The following is a 10,718-nucleotide window of genomic DNA, read 5'->3' as shown; positions in this document are numbered from 1 at the left end:
TATATATATATAACTTGATTTAGCTATTATTATGATATTTTATTTGGCATAATAATCAATACGTTTCAAGTTTATATTGGTATCTTATTTATATGCTAGTAATTTATAATACTAGTTAAAATAACTCGTAAGTATTTTATATATTATGATAAGTATATGGATGTGTGTCATAATGAAGAATATTATTGTATTAAATATGACTTGAAACTTTTAAAAAAATTGGTGTTAGTATCTACTGAAACTAAAAATAAATATTGTAGAACAATTAAAATTACATATTATATCTATTGTTTCAATACGTCATTAGTTAATATGTTTTTGAGACATTCAATGTGCATGCATATAGCTTATAATATATTATATAATCATATTATACTTTATCATTTGAACATTATTTTACAATTCATTTTAAAGAAACCAACATCATAATATTAACTCATCAATTATTTTATGATAGTTTTCATCATGTTGAATTTGTCAAAACATGAATTTGTGGCACTTGATATTTCTGGAACGAATTATTTGTCATGGGTACTTGATGTTGAAATTCACCTTATCACTAAGGGTCTTGGTGATAGTATAATCGAAGGAATACGACATCTAGTCAGGATAAAGCGAAAGTTATGATTTTCCTTCATCATCATCTTAATGAAAGCCTAAAGGTTGAATACATAACAGTGAAAGATCCACTTGAATTGTGGATAGGTTTGAAAGGGAGGTATGACCACCTCAAGGCAACGGTACTGTCAAGGGCTTGTTATGAGCGGATGCATTTATGATTTCAAATTTATAAAATCGTAATTGAGTATAACTCTGTTGTATTTAGAATCACTTCCCAATTAAAATTATGTGTGGAAGTTATACAAGATGAGGACATGTTGAAATTTACACTAACTACTTTCCATGCCTCTAATATGATATTACAACAACAAGACCATGAAAAGGTTTTTAAAGAATACTTTGAATTAATCTAATGCCTTTTGGTGGTTGAACAACATAGTGACCTTTTAATGAAAAATCATGAAGTATGTCCCGCTGGAAGTGCTCCATTACCGAAAACAGACGCAGTTGAAGCACACAACCAGTCTGAAATAAGACAAAATAATCTGGGTCATGATAATGTGTGCGGGTGTGTCAAAGACAAAAGACGATATAATAATCGTTGAGGTGGTGGTCATAAAAAAAGGGAGAACAATATAGGTTCTCAAAATAATCCTTCTAAAGAAAAGGACGATCACTATCATCGTTGTGGCCATAAAGGTCACTGGAAAAATGAATGTGGGGCACTTGAGCATTTTGTCAAGCTGTATCAGAATTTCTTTAAAAGAAAGGAAATAAAGGTGGTGCCTCCTCTTCTAATGTCCGGGTAAAGTCAAATTTGGCTCTCAAAGATGATGTTCAGGCAGAATCTTCTCAAAAATATGATGAGAATGTTGAGGCAAACTTAGCATTGAAAGATGATGCTTTTGATGGGCTCAATGATATTACTCATCTGGAAGTTGAGGACTTCTTTGGGGATCACAATTGAAGATTAATAATAGAACTCAAAAATAAATAATGTTGTTGTGTTTTTATTGTCTTATTTAAGGTTCATGTACTTGAATTTTCTTTTATTGAGTTTGGTACTTCTGATTATTTATTTTTATTCTTAGGAAGATAAATAATCTGTTGGAACCAAGATGAGTAGTAGAGATATGTGTTTTCTGTATCAATGCCACAACTCATACGATACTAAGAAAAAAGAAATATTTCTCTCATTTGATAATGAAAAAGGCATATATTAATACGATATTCGGTAGTACAAAATTGATTGAGGGCTCTGAAAGAGCGGCCTTATTACTACCTGGAGGAACATTATTGGTAATTAATAATGCATTGTATTGTAGTAATCTCATAGGAACTTGTTAAGTTTCAAGGTTATTCGCCAAAACGGCTATCATGCGAGACTATGAATGAAGGAAATGTGAAATACTGTTATATTACGATAATAAATGCGGACAAGAAAATTGTGCATGAAAAATTGCCAGCACTTTCTTCTGGATTGTACTGTAAAAATATTGGTACGATTGAATCACATGCCGTAGAAAATAAAAGATTTGCTTTGGTATGATCGGTTGGGTCATCCCGATTATTATATGATGAGCAAAGTAATTGAGAATTCACATGGGCATACTTTGAAGAACCAAAATGTTCTTCAATCAAAGGAATTCTCTTGTGCTGCTTGTTTATAAGGAAAGTTGGTTATCAAACCATCAATGGCTAAAGTTGGAATGGAATCCCCTACATTTCTTGAACGGATACAGAGTGATATATGTGGATCTATTCACCCTGTATATAGGCAATTTAAATATTATATAGTCTTAATATATGTTTCTATGTGTGCTTATTATCAACTCATAATATGACTTTTGCGAGGTTGTTGGCTTAAATAATAAGGTTGAAAGCACAATTTTCAGATTATGCAATAAAAATAATTTGTCTTGGTAATGCTGGTAGTTTACATCTCAGATATTTAATGATTATTGTTTGTCCACTGGAATAACGATTGAACATGTGTTGCACATGTTCATACTCAAAATGGTTTAGCAGAGTCACTGATTAAACGTCTTCAATTGATAGCTAGACCATTGTTGATGAAAACAAAATTACCGGTTTCGGTTTGGGGGCATGCTATTTTGCATGCAACAACACTTGTGCGCATAAGACCAACCAATTATCATGACAACTCCCCATTACAATTGATTTTCGGTCAGAAGCTAAACATATCCCATCTTAGAATCTTTGGTTGTGCGTATGTTCCAATTGCTCCACCACAACGCACAAAGATGGGTCCCCAAAGAAGGTTGGGGATATATGTTGGGTATGAATCTCGTTGTATTAGAAAATATTTGGAAACTAGAACTGGAGATTTATTTGCGGCAAGGTTTGTTGATTGTCATTTTGATGAATCAGTATACCCAATATTAGGGGGAGAACAAAAGCAGTTGGAAAATAAGATAGATTGAAATTACTTTCACTATCTCATTTAGACCCTCGAACAAATAAATGTGACCAAGAAGTTCAAAAGATAATTTATTTGCATAAATACTGCAAATCAACTGCTGGATGCATTTAGTAACCTTCCACGGGTTACTAAATCATATATCCCAACTGATAATGCTCAGGTTCGAGTTGATGTCCCCATAGGATAAAGTGTCAAGGCAAATGAGTCTGGACCACGCTTAAAACATAGTAGACCAATTGGTTCCAAGGATAAAAATCTTCGGAAAAGAAAAGGAATAAATGATCAAGATGTTCATAATATAGAGACAATTACTCATGAAGAGCTTCGGAACATAATAAATGATGAAACTAATAGAGGAAGTCCATGTACTTGAAAATAATGAGAATGAGGAGACTCTATGAATTATATCTCAACGAGAAAAAGATGAAATCAAAATAATATTGTGGTGGATAATACTTTTGCCTATAATGTTGCAGTTGAAATAACGTAACAAGATGAGGATTTGGATCCAAGATCTATCAAAGAATGTAGGAAAAGAAATGATTGGCCAAAATGAAAGGAAACAATTCGAACAGAATTGGCTTCACTTGAAAAATGTGAAATTTTTGGACCAACAGTCCGAACCTGAAGGTGTCAAGCCAGTGGGATATAAACGAATTTTTGTGCGAAAACATAATGAAAATGGTAAAGTTATAAGGTATAAAGAATGACTTGTGGCACAAGAATTTTCGCAAAGGTCTGACATTGATTATGAGGAGACGTATTCTCCTGTGATAGATGCAATTACCTTCAGGTATCTAATAAATATGACAATTCATGAAAAACTTGAAATGCATCTAGTGGACGTTGTCACAACCTATTTATATGGCTCACTAGACTACTATATTTTTATGAAAATCCCTGAAGCAAATAAAGTGCCTGAAACATATAAAAATTCAAAATAAAATTGAATAATAAAGCTTCAGAAATCCTTGTATGGATTGAAACAATCAGGGCGAATATGGTATAATCGTCTTAGCGAATACTTGCTAAAGGAAGGATATAAGAATGACCGAATTTGTCCTTGTATTTTCATACGAAGGTCAAAATCTGAATTTGTAATAATATTTGTTTATGTTGATGACTTGTACATTATTGGAACTCCTAAAGAGCTTTCAAAAGTTGTTGAATTTTTGAAGAAAGAATTTGAAATGAAAGATCTTGGTAAGACAAAATTTTGTCTTGGTCTTCAGATTGAACATTTGACAAATGAAATATTTATCCATCAATCAACATATACTAAAAAAGGTTTTGAAGCGATTTTACATGGATAAATCACACCCATGGAGTATCTCGTTGGTTGTGAGATCTCTTGATATAAATAATGATCCACTCCGACCTCAAGAAAAGGATGAAGAGATTCTTGGTGATGAAACACTATATCTCAGTGCTATTGGGGAACTAATGTACCTTGTCAACAATACCCCGTCAGATATTTGTTTCGCCGTAAATTTATTGGTGAGATTCAGCTCATGTCTGACAAGAAGACATTGGAAAGGTGTTAAGCATATATTCATATATCTTCAAGGAACAATTGATATGAGATTGTTATATTCTAATGCATCCAAATCATAATTGATCGATTATGTAGATGTTGGATATTTGTCTGACCCACGTAAAGCCCGATCTCAGACAAGCTATTTATTCACATATGGAGGTTCAGCTATATCATGACGTTCGATGAAGCAAATAATATTTGCTACTTCTTCAAATCATGCAGAGATAATAGTCATTCATGAAGCCAGTCGAGAGTGTGTATGGTTGAGATCAATGACTTAACACATTTTGCAATTATGTGGTCTTTCTGTGGAAACAAAGATTCCAACAACATTGTATGAAGATAATGTTGCTTGCATAGCTCAACTAAAGAGAGGATAAAAGGAGATCGAACAAAGCATATTTCACCTAAGTTCTTTTTCACAAATGAACTTCAACAAAATGGTGAGATAAATGTTCAACAGATTCGTTTGAGTAATAATCTTGTAGATTTATTCACTAAGGCATTGCCAACATCAACATTTGAGAAGCTAAGATATAATATTGGAATGCATCGTCTCCATGATATCAAATAAATTTTTCATCAGGGGGAGTAAAATATGTGTTGTACTCTTTTTCCCTTAGCCAAGGTTTTGTCCCATTGGATTTTCCCGGTAAGGTTTTTAATGAGGCAGCACTTAGGCGTACTACAAGATGTGTATACTAGGTTTTAACGAGGTACATTATGGATAAACATCCAAGGGGAAGTGTTACAAATCCATTTAATATAGATGTTTCTTTTCATCAACCTAATGTAATGGATGTATTAATTTAAAGCAAGAATTAAAGATTACTAACGTATTTTGGTTGAGGTAGTTAACGGATGATTTCTACCTCTTATAAAGGGGTCTTCTTCACCCTTAAGAAATAAAATATTGAAGATATCAAAGAATACTTCTACTTAATATTTTTATTTGTCTTACCTCCTTGTTTAGTATTATAATATTTTGCTCTCATTTACAACAATTACATATTATTATAGTTTTTTTTTATACTTGACGAGTTTTTTTCTTGTTCTTAATATACTCAAAGTAAACAAGATATTAATATAGGACTAAACAAGAGAGTTAAAAGAAATTAGATGTAAATAAAATATAAGAACATCTTATGTAGCAAAAATTCTTTTCTTTGATATATCTGAATAGACTGTGAGTTCCTAGACGTAAAATGATACTAATTTTTTCATTTACACCTAATTGATTTTTCTCTCCTTAATTGTATTATAGAGAGTATATATTACACGATGAAAATTTAAATAACTAATCAACGTAATAATAATTCAGTCGATAATAAGCATTACATTTTCGATAATCACATGACTATTAGCTTAAGAAAATGATTAACATTCAGTATTCAAATATAATCATTAATCTCTCTTGAGAATAAGTTTGTTGCTAAAGGAGTTGATGAACCGCCTTGAGCTTATTAAAGAAGGTATTACATATTCAAAATTAAATGATTAGATATCAAGAAGGTAGTTAGAGTAGTTATAACCATATACTTCACTTCTGTGTATATATACGTCTCAGCCAGTTTTTCCAGAAATAAAAACTGCAGCTCAAAACGACTAAACAGGTCGTTACAGATAGTACATATAATTTTTTTTTAAAAAACAACATATATAAGTTACTATTTTTTTTTTAAAATTGGGGGCCAAAAAATATGAGACCTCAAGCGATGACTTTAGTGGCCTAGGGGTTAAGACGGCCCTGCTCCTACTCTTAGTTCTCTACAACTCTTTGACTATTCTAGGTCTTTATGAAATATTTTAGATATTAATTAAGAGTTTGTTTGACATTGCTATTAAAAACTTCTTATTTCTAGATGCACTTTTAAAAATTGATTTTAAAAAAAAGTGTTTTGGAAACAAAAATAATTTTTGTTTGACTAATTTATTTGAAAAGTTCTTTTGATAAGTATATAGTGTTTGACTAATTGTTTTCAAAATGTGCTTTTGAGAGTCAAATTATGAAAATGACAAATATCATTATGTTAGATTATTAGCATTTTTATATTAATATTTAACATATTAAATTGCTTTATTTGGATTTATATGAATGACCATTGGTAGACATTTGTGTTTTAAACTACCAATTTAATCATGCTATTCATCTTTGACTTGGTAGCCATGTAATGCCATTACTTTTGGCTTTATTGGCTGAATTCATTGTTAGATAAAAACATTCCAATAAACATTGGAATGGTTAACTTCTACATCATCCATTAGCATTGGTTATCCATCACTTTATTTCATTCTTAATTCCTCCATTACTCTTTGTAACCTATGTAACTCTTATTGTAACCTATGAAACTCCTAAGGCCATATCTTCACTATTTACTACCTCCATTATCTTCCTATTCATTGCTAGGAAGACTTCTTGTAGTATAAATAGTGGTGGTCTTCATTTGGTTTGGTACACACAAAACACAAGAGAAAATAAAAAGTGAAAGAGTTAGTCTAAAAGAGAGTTCTTATTAGTTGAAGGGAGGTGTTCTTTTTTGTGGAGCTTTAGACTCAACTCTTGTCCAGAGTTGTTGAGTTAAAATTTGTGAAGGCTGTTGTATCCTGGAGGGGACAAGTCAAAGAGGACTGCTGGACCAGTGAAAACATTTGCTGCAGTGGGCTTGAATCTCCTTAAAGAGAGCGAGATATCCGCGCCTCAGCCTTAAAGAGATTTATTTTCTTCATTTTTTATTTTCAATTGTAATCTTGTATTTTTTGTTATCTAGTAAGTTTTTCACTAACACATTATATTTTTAACAATAAGATTATTTTATAGAGAGAAACTTATTTGATATCTACTCTAAAAGCTTTTTTATTAAAATAAAATGTAGATAGTCAAAATTTCAATCAGTATTACCTTTTTTTATAATCCTACAAAATAATATGTCAAATAATATATATAATATAAAATACATATATATAAATGTAAAATTAAAGAAATTGTTATAAAAAAGAAAATATAAAATCTGAAATCAAACTTACAATCTTCTTAACCCGAAATGGCTGGGGAGAGGAAAGGTTCCTTTTTTTGAGGGTACTCTCGGGAACAGATCCAGTGGAGACGGGGTGGGGCCTGTAGCTCAGAGGATTAGAGCACGTGGCTACGAACCACGGTGTCGGGGGTTCGAATCCCTCCTCGCCCACAACCGGCCCAAAAGGGAAGTACCTTTCCCTCTGGGGGTAGGAAAATCATGATCGGGATAGCGAACCAAAAGCTATGGAACTTGGGTGTGGGTCTTTTGTCGAAGAAGATATGACATATGTTAATTAATTAATAAGGCATATCTAAATATGTATATATGGAAGAAATATATTTGGAAATTGTACGTGAATATCTCATCACCTCTACAAAGTTTTCAGATGGAGCCCCCTTCAAACCAAATTTATTATGGCTGTAAATGTTCACCTCATTTGCCCGAAGAAGCTAAGGTAATTCTATTAGTTTGTTTGATAAAAATGAATAAATCTTCTTTGTCTCCATATACTAGTAGTCCCTTTGTTTTAATTTATTTGTCTTACTTTCCTTTTTAGTTCGTTTCAAGAAAAAAAAATTGTCAATTCTTTCATTTAACCTTTTCACACTTGACTTATATTTAAGATCATAAGATTAAAGGCCATTTTGGTATATTCTGCATATCCTTAGACTCCTCTCAAGTCAAAAGCAAACAAACAAATTGAAACAGAGAATACTATTTATATGCTTGATCCCCTGGTTTAAAGATAATGGACAAAAAGAGTATCTTATGTAGCTAGATTTTTAAAAAAAATGGTATTATGTGTATGCTCATAAATTTGATGTCTATTACTCTAAATAGATATTTTGGTTTTTTATTGATGTAATATAGATGGCTGGCGTGAAAAGGACCTATCCGTTCTTCCAGGATTCCCACCTGTCCCTTCATTTCGATGCAAAAAGTGTTGTGTTGCTCCTGTATCTAGATCAAAAAAAATCACTTCTTGCAGCAACAAGTGCTCGATCAATGTAGAAGAGGGAAATGTGCTCAAAAGGTTCTATATCTTACCTAGAATCGCATAGTTCTAATACTCGAGAGACTAATAATATTTAATCATTTGGCATTTTTACGGAGAATTTATCTCAAAGTCAAAAGCTCTCAACAACTTTGCCACATTTCGGAGAAGTAAACCGATGTTCTTTAACTGATTCAGCCCCACAATGCCTTAAACTATTCGATTATGTTCCCTCTTGGGTGATACTAAAGGACTTTTGCTTTTATACTCTTGTTCATGTACTTAGCCTTTTGATCTCGGTTTCACTACCTTACAAACGTGTTTAATTTACAGGTAGCTGTTGCAAAGCATACGCGTCCTATAGGTCTAAGCATATCACTTCAACAACCCATCCTTGGATACATCCAATCTGCAAAGGGTGCAGATTGATCGAGAAGGGAACTCGTAGAAGTGGCTTTCATAGTGAAGTAGAAGGAAATCTTTATTTGGAATTGAAGTTATAGAAGTTTGTTAATGCCATGTGTTTGTGATGTCCTGGTGTGTAAGGCTCGCGATAGAGGTGTGTGTGCAGGGCTTTAATTCCTTTACATGATCGAGAACGTTGTTTCGATTGATTGTCCTGACATTTATAGGGGTAGTTTGTAGATAAGACTTCACAAGCATGTTGTTGCATGAAAAACATTGTGAAAGTGTGAATCGCAGAAGAGAGGTTTTCATTAGCCTCGAGAGGCTCCTCTTTTTAGTTAAGTTTGTTTTTAGTTTTTCAGTTGTAATAATGAAACGATTTTGACAAAATATGGAGATTTGGGTTCTGCTTGATCTTGCTAGTTTCATGTAGTGAGGCTATGTTGCAAACTTTGGACCTAAATTCTTATTATCTCATCTAAAAGTACAAGTCATTAAAGAAAACACTCGTCTAATTACTAAATTATGTCTTTAACATGCCCTGTCGATCACATGCAAACCTGATTCCTTATGAGTCAATCACATGAAAAATATATTTGATCACAGAAGTTGGGCAGTGAGACTTGATTCCAAGACCTCTATCTGTCGTGGTGCAATATCAAATTGTGTGGTCATCTTGTTTACATGTTTAAGTTTTTAGATAGATAACACACTTCTAATCTTTTGATTGTTTCTTTAAGATGTTGACTTCTTTGGTTTCTTCCTTTGTTGAATTTTGGATACCCTTGATGAAAATCGTAACTCTTTCATTGTGATATGTCACTCATTAACGCATTTAGTTAAAAATATATAACCACACACTTTCACAATCGACACGTCTGTATCAGTTGTGTGGTTTCCATACTTATATAAAAAGTTATTATTCCACTTGTCTTATAATAAAGCCATATTTTGGTGCTTTTTGGAATGCTTTGCGGTACTTTTCCAATTTATATTTTGCCCTTAATGTTGTATTTTATTACTTTAGTTGTTTTGTACTTTTATGTAAATAAAAAGCTGTATTTTTGTGCCTTTTAAGATGATTAAAGTCATTCTTTCTTCCTTCATTTTCTTTCTTTGCTACGATTTATTCCAACTTCTTATACTTAATAATTAATGAGAAATGTAAATTGTTATAAACTATTTTTACTGAGAAATATAAAATAATGAATCTAATTAATGAGAAATATTAATTTTACATTTAATACTTTGTTCATTCCAAATTTAGAAACATTATTTGACTAAATATAAGAGTTTAAAAATAAAAGACGAATTTCAAATTTGTATTCTAGAACAAGTCTTTTAAAAAAAAACTATTAAAATGTGATTGACTCTCCATATTTCACACGTGCCATATAAATTGAGATAATGGAAGTAATATATACTATTTAAAAATTACTTCATGAATATTATAAATCACAACTTACCGTATAACATTTAAAAATTGATTTATTCTCCGAATTTCTCAAGTGTTACGTGTAAATTGGAATAAGAAATAATATATATTATTTTAAAATTATGTACTTAAATTGATTAACTTTCAAAATAATACACGTGCCACATATATTATTTGAAAAATACATTTAAAATAGGCTTAAGTCATCCACTACCCCTTAAAGTTGTCCGTATATTTCGTTTAGACACCTTAACTAGGATTATTACCTATTGAACACTTAAATTGTTCAAAAAATTATATACTAAACACAAAATGCTGATATGGAA

General features: G+C 31.7%; 1 long non-coding RNA gene and 1 other non-coding gene across 2 annotated transcripts; both read left to right on the top strand.

Moving 5' to 3' along the window:
* The first annotated feature begins 7,574 nt into the window (after positions 1-7,574).
* Positions 7,575-9,371, top strand: LOC114076568. Its single transcript, XR_003577569.1, has 3 exons — positions 7,575-8,012; positions 8,429-8,591; positions 8,886-9,371. It is a non-coding gene; the product is annotated as an uncharacterized LOC114076568 (long non-coding RNA).
* On the top strand, positions 7,653-7,726 carry TRNAR-ACG. Its single transcript has one exon. It is a non-coding gene; the product is annotated as a tRNA-Arg (tRNA).
* Positions 9,372-10,718: the final 1,347 nt, after the last annotated feature.

Source organism: Solanum pennellii, chromosome 3, assembly GCF_001406875.1.
Source record: "Solanum pennellii chromosome 3, SPENNV200".
Lineage (NCBI taxonomy): Eukaryota > Viridiplantae > Streptophyta > Magnoliopsida > Solanales > Solanaceae > Solanum > Solanum pennellii.
Note: the sequence above shows the minus strand (reverse complement) of the source record. Positions and strands in the feature narration are given on the sequence as shown.